This window comes from Aythya fuligula, chromosome 2, assembly GCF_009819795.1.
Source record: "Aythya fuligula isolate bAytFul2 chromosome 2, bAytFul2.pri, whole genome shotgun sequence".
Taxonomy (NCBI): Eukaryota; Metazoa; Chordata; class Aves; order Anseriformes; family Anatidae; genus Aythya; species Aythya fuligula.
The window spans coordinates 131,368,843-131,385,703 of NC_045560.1; the positions used below are offsets into that span (position 1 = coordinate 131,368,843).

Sequence of the window (16,861 nt, forward strand, 5' to 3'; positions counted from 1 at the left end):
GATAGTTACTGCACAGCATGATTATCATTGATTAAAAAATATTAATTATAACAACCATTTAATCTATTTATTGCAACTTTAAGAAGTCTTGATGTCAACTGGCAGGTTACAAATTTGAACTGACATTTTCTTTAACACTTTCAGCATGACTGTGAATAAGATGAAGGTTCTGCTCCCATTAGGTAATTCCACAGAAGCACCTGTGTCACTCATTGGGGAGGAACTGAATTCTGCACTGTCATTGATAAAAATTAAATTTGTTTTAATAAAACCTTATCTTAAATATTAACAGGTAAGGGCTTTTATGTTTCTATCATGTTATGTTGTTATATAAAGGAAATCTTCTCTCCCTCCTCCTATTCTTATGATCACTTTCCTAAATCATACACAATCAATAAATTATAATAAAGTTCTTAAGCAGAACTTCAAACAGAAGGATTAGGGAGATTCATTTCCATCCTAACAATTTATCCATAAGTAACTGGAGGTCTAGCTTCTTGTCACTCTGATTCATAAATTGCTTAAGAACCAAAAACTTAGCATTAATACAAGCTGAACCTCGTGGTAAATGAAGTTTGGCAACTGGAATATTATGTCACGTCCTATTTTATCTTAAAATGTGTTTTTTCTTCAAATTCAGGAAAGATAGATATCTCAATTTCTTCTTCCCACTCATCTGGCTTATTGTAACTTTAGATGTCTTCAGTCAGAAACCTATAATTTTCACATTAAGCTTTGAGGTGGACATGTAAGAGAGGCACTACCCATGAGTGATATGACACTACTGCAATGGGTGTGAAGCAGGCTTTTTCAATGGGCCCCTTCCCTTGTTGATCCTGCTTCAGGGAAAAAAATGGCAGCACTAAATCTCTTTAATCTCCTGCTGTATTTATGGTAGGTCTGCATGAATGGCACAAGTGGATGAGCAACGGTCGCCCTGCTCTGTGAATTGGCCAAATGGGAGGCACTGCCAACCCTGTAAGCTTAAGTACATAGCTGTACCCTCCTGCATCATCATAATTGATATAGGGCATTAAGATTGGAGTTGTCTTTAGATATCAGGTCCTTTATTTCTGACCACCCTCAAAAGTGGGACACAGGGCCTTTAAGTGTTCAAGGGTTACTTTTTTATGTCTTCACCATCTTCTGGGCTATGTTTTAGATAGTGAATTTAAATTACTGGTGTTAAGCACTAATTTAAATCTGCAAGTAAAAACAAAAAAATCATATGAAATAATTGATTTAAAAAAATAATTTTTAATAGTAATTTCTTATCATGGTCATTTTTTTTCTTAAGCAACTGGGTGGGGGGAAAAAAACACATATTTTAAAACCGTTTATTATACAGCACTAAGACTGAATACACTACTACTTTCAACTAACCAGGAAATTATAATTAATTTTAATAGGAATAAGCACTTTCACCTGAAGAAATTATTCCTTCATTACAGGCCATCTAAAATTAAGCTAAATATATATAAAGTAAAGCACATACTGCTTGTGCATATGCACACATCTTCCCTGACTACTACAAGTTTCACATCACAAACATAGGACTGTATTTGCATCCTCAGGTAGAAACTGCCCAGACATGCAGCAGAGTATCTAGCATCATCATATGATGATGCCAGAACTTGCTATACGGGGATAGCTTGAAGGATAAGGTATACAAATATATATGTGTGTATATATACATGTGTGCACAAATATATTTTTAATGAGTAAAATATCAGCACTAACTGCACTGGAAATACAAACTTAAGTGTTGCTGATTTTTGTTTTTGTTTTTTGTTTTCCCAGAACATCAGTCTCCCTTCTATATCAGTGGTATAGATGCATATTATATACATGTATATATATGTTTATATGTTATATTGCCATTTCAATTTTTTCATTTAATAATATTTTTCCTCTGTATAACTAAGGCAGAAATAGTTGACTTTTAGCATTTTGGGTAGTCTCCAAAGGACTTTTAAACATTATATAACTTCAGCATCACACACAAAAGAAAAGTATTTATTTAAATCAGTCAGATGTTATATATATTTTAATTAATTCCATCTATTCATATTCTTGCCAATATTAACATGTTGAATCTACTGTTGAATCAGAGTCATTCTTAGAAAGCTTCTTTTTTTTTTCTGTGGTCCGAAATGTTCACAAATCATTATGTAAAGTGCATACAGATTAAACCTGTTGCTGAATATACTGCTATGTGCAAGACACTAACTGTCAAAAAAAAAAAAAAAAAAAAAAAAAAAAAAAAAAAGAGCTATATATTTCAGTTTTGATAACTATAAGCTTTCTATTTCCTTTTCATTTGTGTTTTCCTTTGATGCACATACTGGAGATACTGAGATCAATGAAAAGAGGTCAGACATTCAGAAAATATGAAATAGCAGTGACAGAGATGCCTGTTTTCACTTTGGTGAATAATAAAGTGTATGTGGCACTTAGAGCAAATAATTTAGCTCAGAATGAATTTGAATCAGAAATATGTTGAATAAATGCAGTGGAGTTATACTCAGATGGCTTCATACCATAGATATTTCTTGAAAAGCTTGCACAGAATAAATAGTAGCCAATGCAGTGTGCATTTTCTTATCTGAACAAAAAGTCAACAGAACCAAAGCAACACAAACATTTTTGAATGCATTTGTGTATTTGGAGTATTTGTGACATCACAAAGAGGCTACCAAGCTAGGTTAAGCCAGAGGACTACCACCCATTCCTGCTCTGTCACGTAGGGACAACTGAGGCTGTAACAAGGAGACTTGGAAACATCAAAACATAAAGTCCCTTGGAAAGATGCTGAAGGGGTCAGTAGTACAAACAGTGTAGAAGCCAGTATGGCTTCGCCAAGGCTAAATCATGTCTGACCAATCTGATGGCTTTTTACAATGGAGTGACTGCATCAGCTGACAAAGGAAGACCGATGTCATCTACCTGGACATCTGCAAGGCCTTTGACAAGGTACCACATGTCATCCTGGTCTCTGAATTGGAGAGAGATGGGTTTGATTTGTGGACTATTCCATGGATAAGGAATTGGCTTGAAGGTCACACACAGAGAGTGGTGATCAATGTTTCTATGTCCAACTGGAGGCCGGTGACAAGTACCTCAAGGGTCTGTCCTAGAACTGGAACTGTTTAATATCTTTATCAACGACATAGTGGGATTGAGCGCATCCTCAGCAAGTTTGCAGAAGACACCAAGCTGAGTGGTGCAGTTGATATGATGGAAGGAAGGGATGGCATCCAAAGGGACCTGGACAGGCTTGAGAAGTGGGCCCAAGTGAACCTAATGAGGTTCAACACGTAAATGCAGGGTGCTGCACCTGGGCTGGAGCTATCCTGGACAACAGTACAGACTAGAAGAACTCATTGAGACCTGTGGTATAATGACCACACAGACACCAGGGTTCTTTTAGGATCAGTAACTGATGCCACTTTATTGATGACATAACTTCATTAATTCCCCTTATCGAAAGCAGGCTCCCTTCTTATACCATTCACCCCACAGCAGTCCTTTTCGACTAACTATTTGTTGGTCAACAACTTTGCCTGGCAACCGCAAACACCCAGCAATTTCCGTGCCTTAACCCCTGGAGAACAAGCAACCCTAGATGGCAAGAAATCTCCTGAATCACCCTTCTTTGTTCCCTGAAAACTCTTTACATTCCTGATGGCCTTATCATTAAGAGTCTGATGTTATCATCAACCATGGGGCTTGTCAACCCCCATAGCCACACTCCCACAGAGACCAGCTCTGGGGAGAAGGACTTGGGTGTTCTGATGGGTGAAAATCTTGACGTGACTTGGCAGCGCACACTTGCAGCCCAAAAGGCCAAGTGCACCCTGGGCTGCATTAAAAGAGGAGTGGCCAGATGGTCAGGGAAGGTGACTGTACCCCTCTACATTGTGAGGTCCCACTTGGAGTACTGTGTCCAGGTCTGGAGCCTCCAGCACAAGAAAGATGTGGAGCTGAGTGGGTCCAGAGGAGGGCCACAAAGCTGATCAAGGGGCTGGAGCACCTCTCCTACAAAGATAGGGTGAGAGAGCTGGGGCTGTTTAGTCTACAGAAGAGAAAGCTCTGAGGTGACCTCATTTCAGCCTATCAGTATTTAAAGGAGTCTTATAAAAAGGATGGAGAAGGACTCTTTACTTGGGTAGACGGTAGGACAAGGGGGAATAGTTTTAAACTAAAAGAAGGGAGATTTAGATTAGAGGTTAGAAGTAAATTTTTCACTCAGAGGGTGGTGAGGCACTGGAACAGGTTGCCCAGAGAGGCTGAGGATGCCCCATCCCTGGAGATGTTCAAGACCAGGTTATATGAGGCCCTGAGCAACCTCATCTAGTGGGTGCCTATGGCAGGGGGGTTGCAACTAGATGATCTTTGAGGTCCCTTCCAACCCAAGCCAAGATTCTTTGAATCTATGATTCCATGATTCTAGTGGGTGGCATCCCTGCCTATAGTAAGAGGGCCAGAGTTAGATGATCTTTAAGGTGCTTTACAACCAAAGCCATTCTATGATTCTATGATTCTATGATGATTTGATTATCCCAAGTTTTCCAAAACCGATGAATTTGGATAGGAAACTTCTAAATTTCCATGTCACTACATTTCTTTGAAAAGACTATCAAAGACCAAGGAGCACCCCTTAAGAAATAAGGATTTACTTGAAACTCAAAAAGTGAAAAATCACTACATTTGAATTAAAAAAAAAAAAAACATATATACATGTATATATGTTTACTGTCATTGGACTAACAAACAGATGGGGTTTTTGGTGTTGTGGTCTGAAATATAATTAAGCAGCAGAATCAGTCAAATGCAAGACTTTTTAAACACTTGGCTTCTTCATTCTTTTAATGCTTAGATGGTTTGATCCTACTTTGTAGTAATATCAAATAATGCGTAAAATAACAATTAATTATTTTTTTTCCTACTCAAATAAGCTATAAAGTTGTTGTAGCACACATGTATTAAGTAAACATAAGAATATGTTAGGGATGTTCACAGACATAACGCATCTTCAGAAAGGACTGTTTTCATTATTAAGGGTTTCTATTTCACAATTTGTTATATCAGAAGTTTTCAATTTGCAAAACCCACTACATCATACATAAAGATGAACAGAGAAAATGCATTAATGAGGCAAATCACCCTGAAATAGATAGAATTGACAACACCTGTGCACTCAGATTTTCAGTGATACTGAATTTAAGAGTTAGTACATGAATCATGCATAATTTATTTGGGTCTTTAGTGAATAATAAAATTGAAGAAGGTAAAATGTTCATACAGAATTACATTAGAAGAATTACCACTTCATTCTAATGAATCTCAAAATCAGTGGTCTCCTAGTGAATCCTAGATTTTCCAATACATAGAATTGGAACAACAATTGTTAAGCATCTTCTGAAATTACAGTTGATGTAAGAAAACATTTTTATATATATATGGGTCTAAATCTTCTAAAACATAAAGTATGTAGGGACTATAATATATAAGTAGCACATTGTACTGTGCCATATATGCCTAAGTACATTTTTTTTAGCCTAGAAGAAAGTTTGGTGACACAATTATTAAAGTTGAATGCAGAGGCAGAATATCTCACTGGAATTAGTTTCGTGATGGCAGCCCTGAGAGTTCAGATTCTTGATCTTTTTTAAATCCACACAGATTTTCAGGAAATTAGAACAAATAAATTAACATCTTTTGCTTTGAATTACTCACCTTTATGTGTAGATGGAAAATTTCAGTCCTCAAGAGTATTATAGCACATGAGCCATTCATTTAAAGTGTAGGGGGAGGGAGAAGGAGGAGTGTTTCAGAAGAGGAAAATTATTTACTTTGATGTTGCAGTGGTTTTACTCAGGTGGGCAGCCAAGCTCCACCACAACTGCTCTCTCACTCCCCCTCCTCAAAGGGAAAAGGGGAGAAAATGTAATGAGAAGGGCTCAAGGGTTGAGATAAGGACAGGGAGATTACTCAACAATTACTTCCATGGGCAAAACAGAGTAGGGAGATTAGAGAAATTTATTACCCATTACTAACAAGAGAGAAACAATGGAAAGAAACTAACACCTTCCCCCCCATCCTTCCTCTTCTGCCTCCGCCCCATGAGTGGTGCAGGGGAGCAGGAGAATGGGGGTTGCGGTCAGTCTAGAACACTTTGTCTCCACCGCTCCTTCATGGTCATTTTCTGCCCCTGCTCCACGTGCGATCCCTTCCACGGGATGCCATCCTTCCCACACTGATCATGTGGGAGCTTCCCACAGGCTTCAGCTCCTCAAGAAGTGCTCCAAACATGGGTCTGTACCATGGGGTCCATCCGTAAGAAGCAAACTGCTCCAAGCTGGGACCCCATGGGCAGCAGCTCCCTCCAGACCCCCTGCTCCTGTGTGAGCTCCTCTCCACGGGCTGCAGCTCTGGCCCGGGGCCTGCTCCTCTGGGAACTCTCCATAGGCCGCAGCCTCCTCCAGGTCAGCCCTTCTCCAGGGGGCTCCTCCATGGGCTGCAGTGTGGAGATCTGCCCCATGTGGGACCCATGGGCTGCAGAGGGACAGCCTGCTCCACCAGGGGCCTCTCCACAGGCCATAGGGGAACTTCTGCTGAGTGACAGGAGCACCTGCTGCACACCTTCTGCACTGAGCTTGGGGTCTGCAGGGCTAGTTCTCATTCCTCACTCTCTCAGCTTTTGTTGCACAGTGATTTGTTTCCCTTTCTTAAATCTTCTCTTGCAGATGCGCAAACATCACTTATTGACTTGTCTCTGGCCAGCAGCAGGGTCCTTTGGAGCCAGCTGAAATTGGCTCTTATCTAACACAGAGCAGTTTCTAGATTATTCTCACAGAGGCCACCCCTGTAGTTCCCCACTACCAAATCCTTGCCACACAAACCCAGTACATAAATGGATTGTACTGTTATCTGCTTGAAAGTCCTCTCAAGATTTTTTTTTCATTTTTTTTTTTTTCCTAAGATAATGTTATTTGGTAGTGAACTTTCAGGTGGTGATATCTGTTTCACCCTGCTGACTCTGGAATAGGATTTTTGCATATTGTCTTGATTTTTCTAGCCATTCAAGCAGTCTACACCTGTGAACTGGATAAAACTAGCATTACCTTTGTATGCTATTCCTTGTGTGTTCTTGTGAAGCTCAACACACAATTTCTGTAGTTTGCTTAAAGTGTGTCTGCAACTGTGAAAGTGTCTCCATGTGAGACAACAGTCTGAAAAACAATTTCCAGAAACAAGGGTTGGAAAGGTAGAAAGACAGGGTCCTTCCTTTATTCATGCTGATTGCAGGCAAAGCAGGCATAGAGTGTGCCCACAAAAGGGCAATTGGGGAAACTGGGGAGAAAATTACGCTTATTGCATAGACTATTAGAAAACTGTGGTCATTCATATTTGTGACTTAAATGATTTAACCTTTTTTTTTTTTTTTTTTTTTTTTTTTCTCCTTTGTTTAATAACATGACCTGAAGATGCAGTTTGCAATGATGCAATGATGTAAACTAGCCAAATCTTGAAATACATTTCAGTGATCAATTAGAGCATTTACAGAGGTAAGTTGTGACTACCAAGCAATCTTTAATGATGCATTACAGCAAAAGAAGTATGATTCTAAAAGAGTAAACAGGGAATGCTAACAGTCAACAAAATTATTCTATCAGTGTTTTTTGGATAACTCAGCTTTCATGGAGAAAGACTCTTACTTTGTTTATAGGAGGCTAATGAAAGGTTGGAAATTTTCTTTAACATGAATTACTTTGAAGGCAAAAGTACACAATAAATATATGACTGATAAAAGGAAAGACTTGTAACTTTTTAAAATATGGTGTACTTTCCAGAAAGAGTTATGAATAGAGGGTATATGGCACTGTTTTTCCACTTTTGTTTACATTTTTTTTTCCATGTTGTTCTCTAAATACATTTTATGTTTGTGCACAAGTTTTGTGCACAAGGGTGCTTTCTGGTAACTTTCTGTCCTTGGCTCTTACAGCATAGCTACTTGGTAGGTTATGCTTGCCTCTCTGCCCAGAAAGTGGCAGGAGCCTCCCTTTGCAATATTTTGCTCAGTATGTGAGACTTCCCATATTACACACTGGATGGGAAGGAATGAAGTACGCAGAGCGTTTTCTGAATTGGTTTATAAAAGTTACATTAATGAATATGTTCTCGTAGAATTCAAGCTAGATTCACAAATGCATCAATTTGTTACTCAACCATACAAGATAGAATTTGATAGCAAAGTCTGTGTAATTTGAGTGACTGTTTTCTTACTTTAAAGGAGAAATTTGGTGTGTGTTAGAGGAGTGGCAGTCAGTGTGTCAAATTAGAAGTTGTAATTCTGAGAATTTAGTCAGAATTTCTTCCTCCTTTTTCTCTGTAGAAATGTCCAAGAAAGTTATCTTTTATCCTCTTCCTAGAGCTCTTTACACTCTGTGGTCTGACCACCACAAGTGGTGGTATTTTGATTCCTTCAGAATAGTAGAATAAGCAAAAATAAGAGGTGCAGTCCTTCCTCATCTATTATTTCTGTATCATAGAATTGTATTTCCATTTGATGGGCCTCAAAGTATAGACCAGTCTTTTTGGTGTCATTGATTTTTGTTGTTTTTTTGTTTTGATTTTTTTGTTTGTTTGTTTTGTTTTTGTCCTTCACCAACATTGATGAAACCATTGCTGTGATAATTGCTCTTGTTTTGTCATTCTTTGAAGAGGTGGTTTGCCTATAGTAGCATATAAACCATAAGACTTGCAGAGTCTGACAGACCTAGGGACAGACTCCTTTTTGGTGCATCCCTATCTCATAGTTGTCTCTTAGACAAGGTGAATTCAACTTCCTCTTGCCACACTGGAATCCTTGAGACATAGTGAATGTTCCTCTCTCATTTTGACCCTTGTGTTGCCATCAACCTTGTACTGTCTCAGCAGATGGAGCAGAGACCTATTTCAGTTTTGTGTGTGTGATGTTATCCCAGAGAAATGTTTCAGAATTAGGGAGTCAGTGTTCCTAAAATTCACTTAAAATTCACTTAAAGCAAACATGCTAATCAATAGATAGCTATAAGATGATGTATTATAATGTAGTTCCTTGATAGAAGGGAATGTTCTGCCATTCAAATGATTGTTATTTGTATCCAGTACTGAACAATTTCATAGTCTTTCTGTGCTTAAAATGCCTGTTTCTGAAGAATGTTATTTAGTATGGAATCTGTGATTTTTTTCTCACATGTAGAATTGACAAGACAAGCAGACTTTGATACTGTGTCTTTGATTTTCACCTTAGTTACACTGGCGATGAGGTATCTGTAGTCCCTATTATAGCCATAGATATATAGAAAGACTTCTTTCTTACCTGTCAGAATTCTAAGAAATACAGATAAGAGTGGGAAAATGAGATGTGAAAAAAAAAAAAAAAAAAAAAGTCTTATTAAAATCTTACATCTGGAAGCTGAATTTAGATGTCCCAAGAGGTTTGCTATCCAGGGGCCCTCCAGGGTAAAGTAGACTCCTTCAAGCAACAACATTAATCAATGAACAACTTTAATGCATTAACACTTTAAATGTATATCAAAGTGTTAACTATTTTGTTGTACTACAGTCTAGTCAAATGCAAATAACATGATCTTTAAAACTGAAAAAATGTTCTTCACTAGTACAAATTTGTACTAGTGCTATATATCTATGCCTTCATTAGTGGTGTCTAGAAGAATATCTGTTTCTACCTTTTATCATGGATATGTTAGTCTGCAAAGGTATGATTTATGCTCTTTTTATTGAGGTAAAAATGTAATTTTACTCAACAGTCCAATTCATGTAAGAATGTTGTTATTTCACTGTGTTAACAGGGGGGAGGGGTATGTCAGGGGGAAGAAAAATGTGTGCATGGACTATCAATATGCAGTCTTACACAACAAAATTTGAATGATTTATTTCTGTTGGTTTAAAGTAATCACATTGCTCTTGGACCAATGTTGTTAATCAGGAACAGGGAGGAATGAACTTACTGTTTACCAGATACACAGAAGAACTTTGACTGAAGACACTGATATCCCTAAATTTCAGAAAGTGAGTGCTACTGCTCAATTTTTAATTCACGGTCTTTCTCTCTCTCCCTTTTTTGTTGTTGTTGGTTGGTTGGTTGGGTTTTGTTTGTTTATTTGTTTTTGTGGATAAATGGTTAAAATTAACTTTTAAATTAATTAATAAATTAATATTAATATTAATTAAAAATATTAAAATTAAATATACTCAGAATAAGTCTTGCTTAGAAGGCAGATGCTATTTGATGACAATGCTGGCTTGCTGCCACTGATATCCCAGGCAAATCAACCAAGCATTTTGGTAGTATCTGTTTCACAGAGAGGATTTGCTGAAACAGGAAAATACAATACCTCGATTCCCACAGTGAAATAACCAGCTACAATACATAATCAGTGATTTCTTTTTTATTTTTTTTTGTTTTGTTTTGTTTTGCCTGGCCTTTAAGAGTTGAAAAAGTCATGTTAAGCAAGTAATTTTCTTGACATTCATACTTTATTCTAATTGAATTGAAGCTTATTATAACTACTTTAAAGATCAATAGTCCTTCATGGGAGCAGGAAGAATGAGAATCAATCTGAATACTTCATACACTTCATCGGGAATTGCTTCAAATATCAGCCCTTTCTCAGCAGTAATCTGTGTGATTCTGTTAGCAGCATCAGTCACTGACAAGACGACACCTGAACTGTTTCTTTCTTGTTCATTGGGATCTTTCATTGTTACAGAGACTGATATTCTTTCTTATAAGGTTAGAAAAGATCCATAATAGCTTTTACACCATTATGTTTGAACCTCTAGACTTCATTAAAACACTGTTCAGCTCCTTTACTTCCAACCTCCTTGCTGTATATGAATTATTCAGGAAAGATTTCACTTGAGGTAAATAGTTTGATTTGAAGGTTTTTGTATCTGGATTTAGATGCAACGAGCAATGTTAAATGCTCAGAATTTTAAGTGAGGAGAATTGCAGAGGCTCAGCTATTAAGATGGAAGACATTTGCTGTTAGTGCTCTGGGGCTGCCATTGAGATCTCAGCGCGGTGCTATTTGTCATTCTGAAGTAGGTAGGCATTATGATGCCTGGAGTATAAATCAGCCTTTACATGGTGTCGAGTCCTGAAGCGCTTTGAACACTCTAATCCACTTCTGAGTTAACAGAACATTTTTGGCTTTACAAGCTTTAAAGTTTCCCTTTTTATTTAACCCTGTCATTGTGTTATTAATCATCATTATTTTCTAGAATTTTATACACCTCACCAAATACACTTAATATTTTGCTTCAATGTTATGGTGATATCACTGAGATGATCTTTAACTCCAATCATCTGTAAGAGATGCAGTTTCAGCAAAAAATTATGTTATTAATTCTCCTCACATAAGAAGGAAATCTGGCTTTTTCTACTAGCATGCTGGGCAGGCCAGCATTGCTCAGCTGCTTTACCAAAGGATTCTGTCTGTTCTTTGTCCTTTTTGCCCACTACTGTATAGTACCATGTCAGTGATACTTCCTGGACAAAGCTGAAATGGAACAACAGCAGTTTCCATGTGTCTGTTTTTACCATATGTCTGCAGTCCAGTAGCCACTATTAGCTCAGGACAATAAAGCAAAGTCTTTGAAATTGTGATTACCTTCTAACATCTGGGCAGCTAGCCTATATACAAAGTGTCAGTTCAGAAACTGTGTATACTGTAGGATATTGGTGCATTGATTTTCAGTTTCTGTTCTTGAAGCGGCTTGCTAAATATTTTAACCATCACAGAGCATTTTTGTTTATTTGTGTAGTGCTACACAGAATTTAATCAGACACTACAATTGTGCGTTCAGTTGAACTTACAGTGTTTTTACATGTGGAATTGTTAACGTTAATTAAATCCATTTAAATCACACTTTTCCTGCTCAGCAGCACAGTCTGCATGAACTGGCTGCATGCCTTTAACTGCAAATGTTCAGCAATGGACTCAGTGTGAGGAAACAGCCAGTTATTCCCAGTGAACTGGCAGTAACCTCAATTCAGCTGGATATTTTAATACAAACCTACTTCTGTGCTGTGTACTAAAACCCCACACCGGTGCAGTGGGTCAGGAGCTCTCTGCCACACTAGTCAGATGGGGTGGGAGAAGAGATGGATATGGTAACATTCCAAATGACAATGTCTGGATTCATTCAGTTCAAATTATTACCACTCATTGTGGAGGAGTACAAGTCCCATTTTGCATTTCTTAGTCCGTGGAATGGAGACAGAAACTCCTGAAAAGGCAAGAAATCCTTGAAAACAGGATTGTAAGGTTTGTGTATTTATTTATTTATTATCATTGCTTCTTAACTTTCATACAGTGGAATATAAATGTTCCAGAACTAATTAATCTAAGTGACTGTAGCTAAATGTTAAGTCCCTGCTATCTCTGCTAAAAGGCTTTTTCCTATACAGCCACTTAAAGTTGTTGTTTTCATTAAAGTGCTCACTCCTCACTGAGAAAGTATAATAGTTAAGAAGCAGAGTGATTGCTTGTGTTAGCAGTAGCACATTGAAGTTATATGACCCCTCATTAATCTGCACTTTGATAAGGTCCTGGAGTAGCAGGATTAATGACATTCCACTGTAAATTATTCAAATCCCTGCCTGTGTACTGACTAGCTCTTTGGAGAAACATGCAAGTGATGCTGAATCTTTTACTGCCATAGAGAATAGATACAGTGGTCCAGAGATAGCAATTTGTACATCTGTATTGTGGGTTGTGGGTGAGTCAGTCTTACAGTAAATGTTTTTCTTTTTCTTTTTTTTTCTTCTTTTTTTTTTTTCTTTTTTTTCCTTGCATGTGATTCTACTTCAACAAAATATTCTACTTGTATTCTACTCATATTCATACTCATGTTTTTCTATTCCCTCACCCTTTTCATTTCAGATTTTGGGACCCACGCAGCATGCTGAAGGCTATGTGCCTAGGCTAGCATGGTGACATTAACTGTATTTGGTCCACAAGGCTTTCCTGGCCTCTTATGTTTCCCTTGTACCACATCAGCCACATAAAATCCTATTTTTCCTTTTGGCTTCTTTGTCAGCTTGCATTCTTTTAAGCATTGTCTCTTCAGCCATATCTGATTCCATGCAATGCCTTCAATTCTTGTTACCAGCACTACCTCCCCTGCGAGGATAATAAACCTTGCTCCTGGTGCAGCAAAACTATGTGGATTTAATGGCCAGGAATACCTTTCTGTATAGAAAAGAAAAATGAGTGTGTTCCTCTTTCATATTTTAAGATTAGAAATTCGTGGACTTGAATGTAAGAGGGGATATTAGTATTTCTGGTAGAATTCTATATAGCAGCTCACAGAATTACTTTCTAAGTGATCCCTCTGTATAGGTGAATAAGCTGTGATTAAAAGCTGTCCTAGGTCAATTTACCAGAAACAATACATATAACAATGGAGAGTTTTCTACATACTTTAACTTTCATTGATTAAATGTTTATCAAGTATTCTGCTGGGTGTCCAGCTCCTACTCATGACATTCATAGTTGTTTCTTAGAAATATGAAAAAAAAAAATCTATTCCATTTTCTTGTAGCACTCTTCTATGTACTACTGTGACATAATCATGTCACCTGGAAATTGTTGGATGATAAACAAATCCTTAAATGTTTCAACTCTAATCTCATTCAATTTTTCCATTCTTAAGTTTAGAAACTGAATAGAGTACAGACAGTTTTCTCAGTGTTGTACACAGAAACATCCTGCCTGGATATATGTGTTTTTGGTATTAAAGAATTGTTAGCCATTGTTGCAGTAGCTTTCTGCTGAGAGTTAATGTTCATTGGACAAAAGCTCAAGTAAAGCCAATTAAAAATATTGTCAGAAAGTGAACTTCCTACAGTGGAGTGAAGGGCTGAGCAATAAATAAATAAATAAATAGATAGATAGATAGCTTTACTGATGAAACAGTATTTTCCCCTCAGCATAATATCTTGCCCAGTTTATATTAATAATTTCTACTGATAGAAGGAGTGCTTTTATTTTGTTTTGTACATACTTAATGTGAGTCAGCATCACTGTACAAAAAGGGATCGCTCCCTGCAACTGTTCACTCTGCCATCTGTTGACTCTGTCAACTTTTCCATCAAGTTGGGCATCTCTGCACCATACTTTAGTAAACATTATGGAGTCAACCTGTGATTAATTGCACTTTGGCATAAAGCATGTGTTCTGTCTGAGCTACATCTCAGCAGTTTGCAAAGGACCACTGCTTCTTTTTCCAGTCCATAAAAGAGTGACGCTGGAAACAGTGACTAAAAATTTTCATTCTCCTGTCACAAAACAATCCTCAGAATTAACCATTTATGTATCTAGAAGTTGTTGGTAAATGTACTATGCCAATACCTTTGGAGAGCTGTGTTCTGCAGCCCATTGATCTTTTTTTGTTTATTGCTGTTTGCTGAGCAGATACTTCTCAAATTACATCAGCCTGTTTTAACAACACAAAAACAAATTTTGAGGGATTTTGTGTAAAATCTTTTACAGCAGTTTGCTTTTGAAACTGCTGCAAAATTGTAATGGCTTTTCATTTTGATTTGCTGGCAAGAAACAAGTTGACTGCCCTTCCTTTGGAAAACTTAAAGGCTGAACAAAAAATAATTTTGCTGACACACCAAATGCTCTTTGCAACTGAACTGAATTTGTTCAGTAATAAAAGTTGATTGGTATAATTGAAAGAACATTTTATGTAAGCTTCACACACCACTGCAGGCCCTCAGCCTTCGCTGAGACACTCAGGTCAGACTCTCAGCCCCTTTGGGTCAGCAGGCTTAGCCACATGTTCGTAGTGCATAATAGAATGCTCAGAACAGAAAATTTCTGTTTACAGTTGTTTACCTTCTAATTTTTTTATGTGCACATTACGTGAAATTCTGTTCCCATTCCTTCATCTCACAAATGTATGTTTAGAATATATGAATATATACATGGATATATGTATGTACATATGTATTATTTGTATACTTGCAATTTTCATTCAACACACTCATAGCTGGGGACCTATGATTGCTATCTCAATGTTAGCTTAGTGATGTCCAGAAGAAATCATTGTCCAAACTTAAATCTACTTTCTTCCCTCTATCCCCCCCCCGAAAGATGATGAAATAATGTAGGGAAGAAGGCTTGAGGAGTGCTAAGCATGTTAGTGTCTGGTAGTTTCTAAGCATGTTTTCTGAGAAAAGGAAAAAACAAAACAAAACAAAACAAAACAAAATGTTAAATTTTCCAGAGTATGATAAGAGAGAAGAGCCATTACACAAGCTATTGCTGTTTTTTACTGATACACAAGAAAACACTAGTGTTTTTTATATTGCCAACTCTGTACTGACTAACAAAGTTTAAGCTAAAGATAGATGCTTTGATGCCTTGATAGGTGCCTGTTCACTAATGGTATCTACTTTTGCAGTTCATAAGTGTCATTCATTCATTTATTTAGACACTCCTGTTTTGTGGTTTTTGTTTTTGTTTTTGTTTTTTCTAAAGTCTTCTTTGTTTTCTGTTACTGATGAATTTAAAGCTTAGAACTTTTACTCCCATATGCCACAATTGAGTTAAAAGTTGATTTCCTAATTTCCTGAAATGTAAGGTAGAAATTACTTTCATATCTTAAGCAGTAATAATCTAGCTTGCTTGCTTTCTTTCTTTCTTTCTTTCTTTCTTTCTTTCTCTTCTTTCTTTATTTCTTCTCTACTGGAAACAACAGAAAATGTTGATCTAGTTTCTTTTTCAAGTAATGGTAGCCTAACTTCCTAAACTACCCCTTTATTTTCTCTAACAACATGAAATTCCTCTGGAAATCTTTCCACAGTTTTTATGAGGTTCCATTGCCTGATACTGTTGACCACAGAGGAATCTGACACTTCTCTTACCTATTGCACTCTCCAATTTCTTTTTTTTTTTTTTATTCTTTTTTTTTTTTTCTTTTAAATTTATCTTAGATTACTCGAGCCTTTTTTTTCCCCTGAGATTATTATTAGAAATCATTATTCTGTCAGCCTAGAAACACAGAAACGGAAGGAACTCGGGGCTAACCAAGTCCTTTGCTGCTTGCTGTAAACTAGTTTATAACACTCTTAGTTACCCAATCAAGCTGCTAAAAGTCTTTTTGTCAAGATGTTTTGATTTATTCTGGATTCCAGTCATGCAAGTGACCTGCATTCCCTTTTTCATGTGCATGTTCTCTTTTGGAAACATTCCACATTACAGTTTGTTTCTTGCTTTACAAAGGAAGGAAAAATGAGTTTAATGATGCTTCTTGATGCAGAACTCTTAGTCCCATGAATTTATTCAAGAAACATAAGTTTTACTTGGAGGAGCTAGTACATAAGCCAGTTTATTTACGCCTTCTGTCTGATGTGACTGGCCAGATGTGCCACTGCTATTTTGCCCTTTCTAGGAGACAGAACACTTCTGAAATCTCTATAAGTGCAAAGTAGATTTGTTTGGTTTTCATGCTGGTCACATACAGTAGAAGGCTCCTTCAAATAGGTCTGGCAGAACTCCATGTTGTCCTTCACTGTGGGAGCAATTAAGTCTATTATATAGATAACCAAGCTCATAGAAGTAGTGAGGTATGGGTATCATTACATGCCCCTGCAACATTTGTTTAATTGATAAAGCACTTGTTTATGCACTGCTTTGCTGGAAGAAAATGATAAAACTATAAAATAATGATCTGCAGGTGTAAAGTCTGCAGCCCTTGGGGGATCATTACAGGGCTCAGATCAGAATTTAAGGATTTTAAGAAACTTTGTCGTTATCAATGTCTGAGACTTAAT

The 16,861-nt window shown here is 37.2% G+C and overlaps 1 protein-coding gene across 14 annotated transcripts in view; it reads left to right on the top strand.

The window, feature by feature from the left end:
* Nucleotides 1-16,861, top strand: part of RALYL (RALY RNA binding protein like) — a 426,876-nt gene that overhangs the window by 111,760 nt on the left and 298,255 nt on the right. Inside the window, exon 1 of one of the 14 annotated variants that reach the window (XM_032182399.1) lies at nucleotides 12,317-12,341. The exons of the other annotated variants lie outside the window; for them this stretch is intronic. The gene's annotated coding sequence lies outside the window, so the exon portion shown is untranslated. Of the gene's footprint in view, nucleotides 1-12,316; nucleotides 12,342-16,861 lie in introns of those variants that run through there. 14 annotated transcript variants of the gene reach the window in all.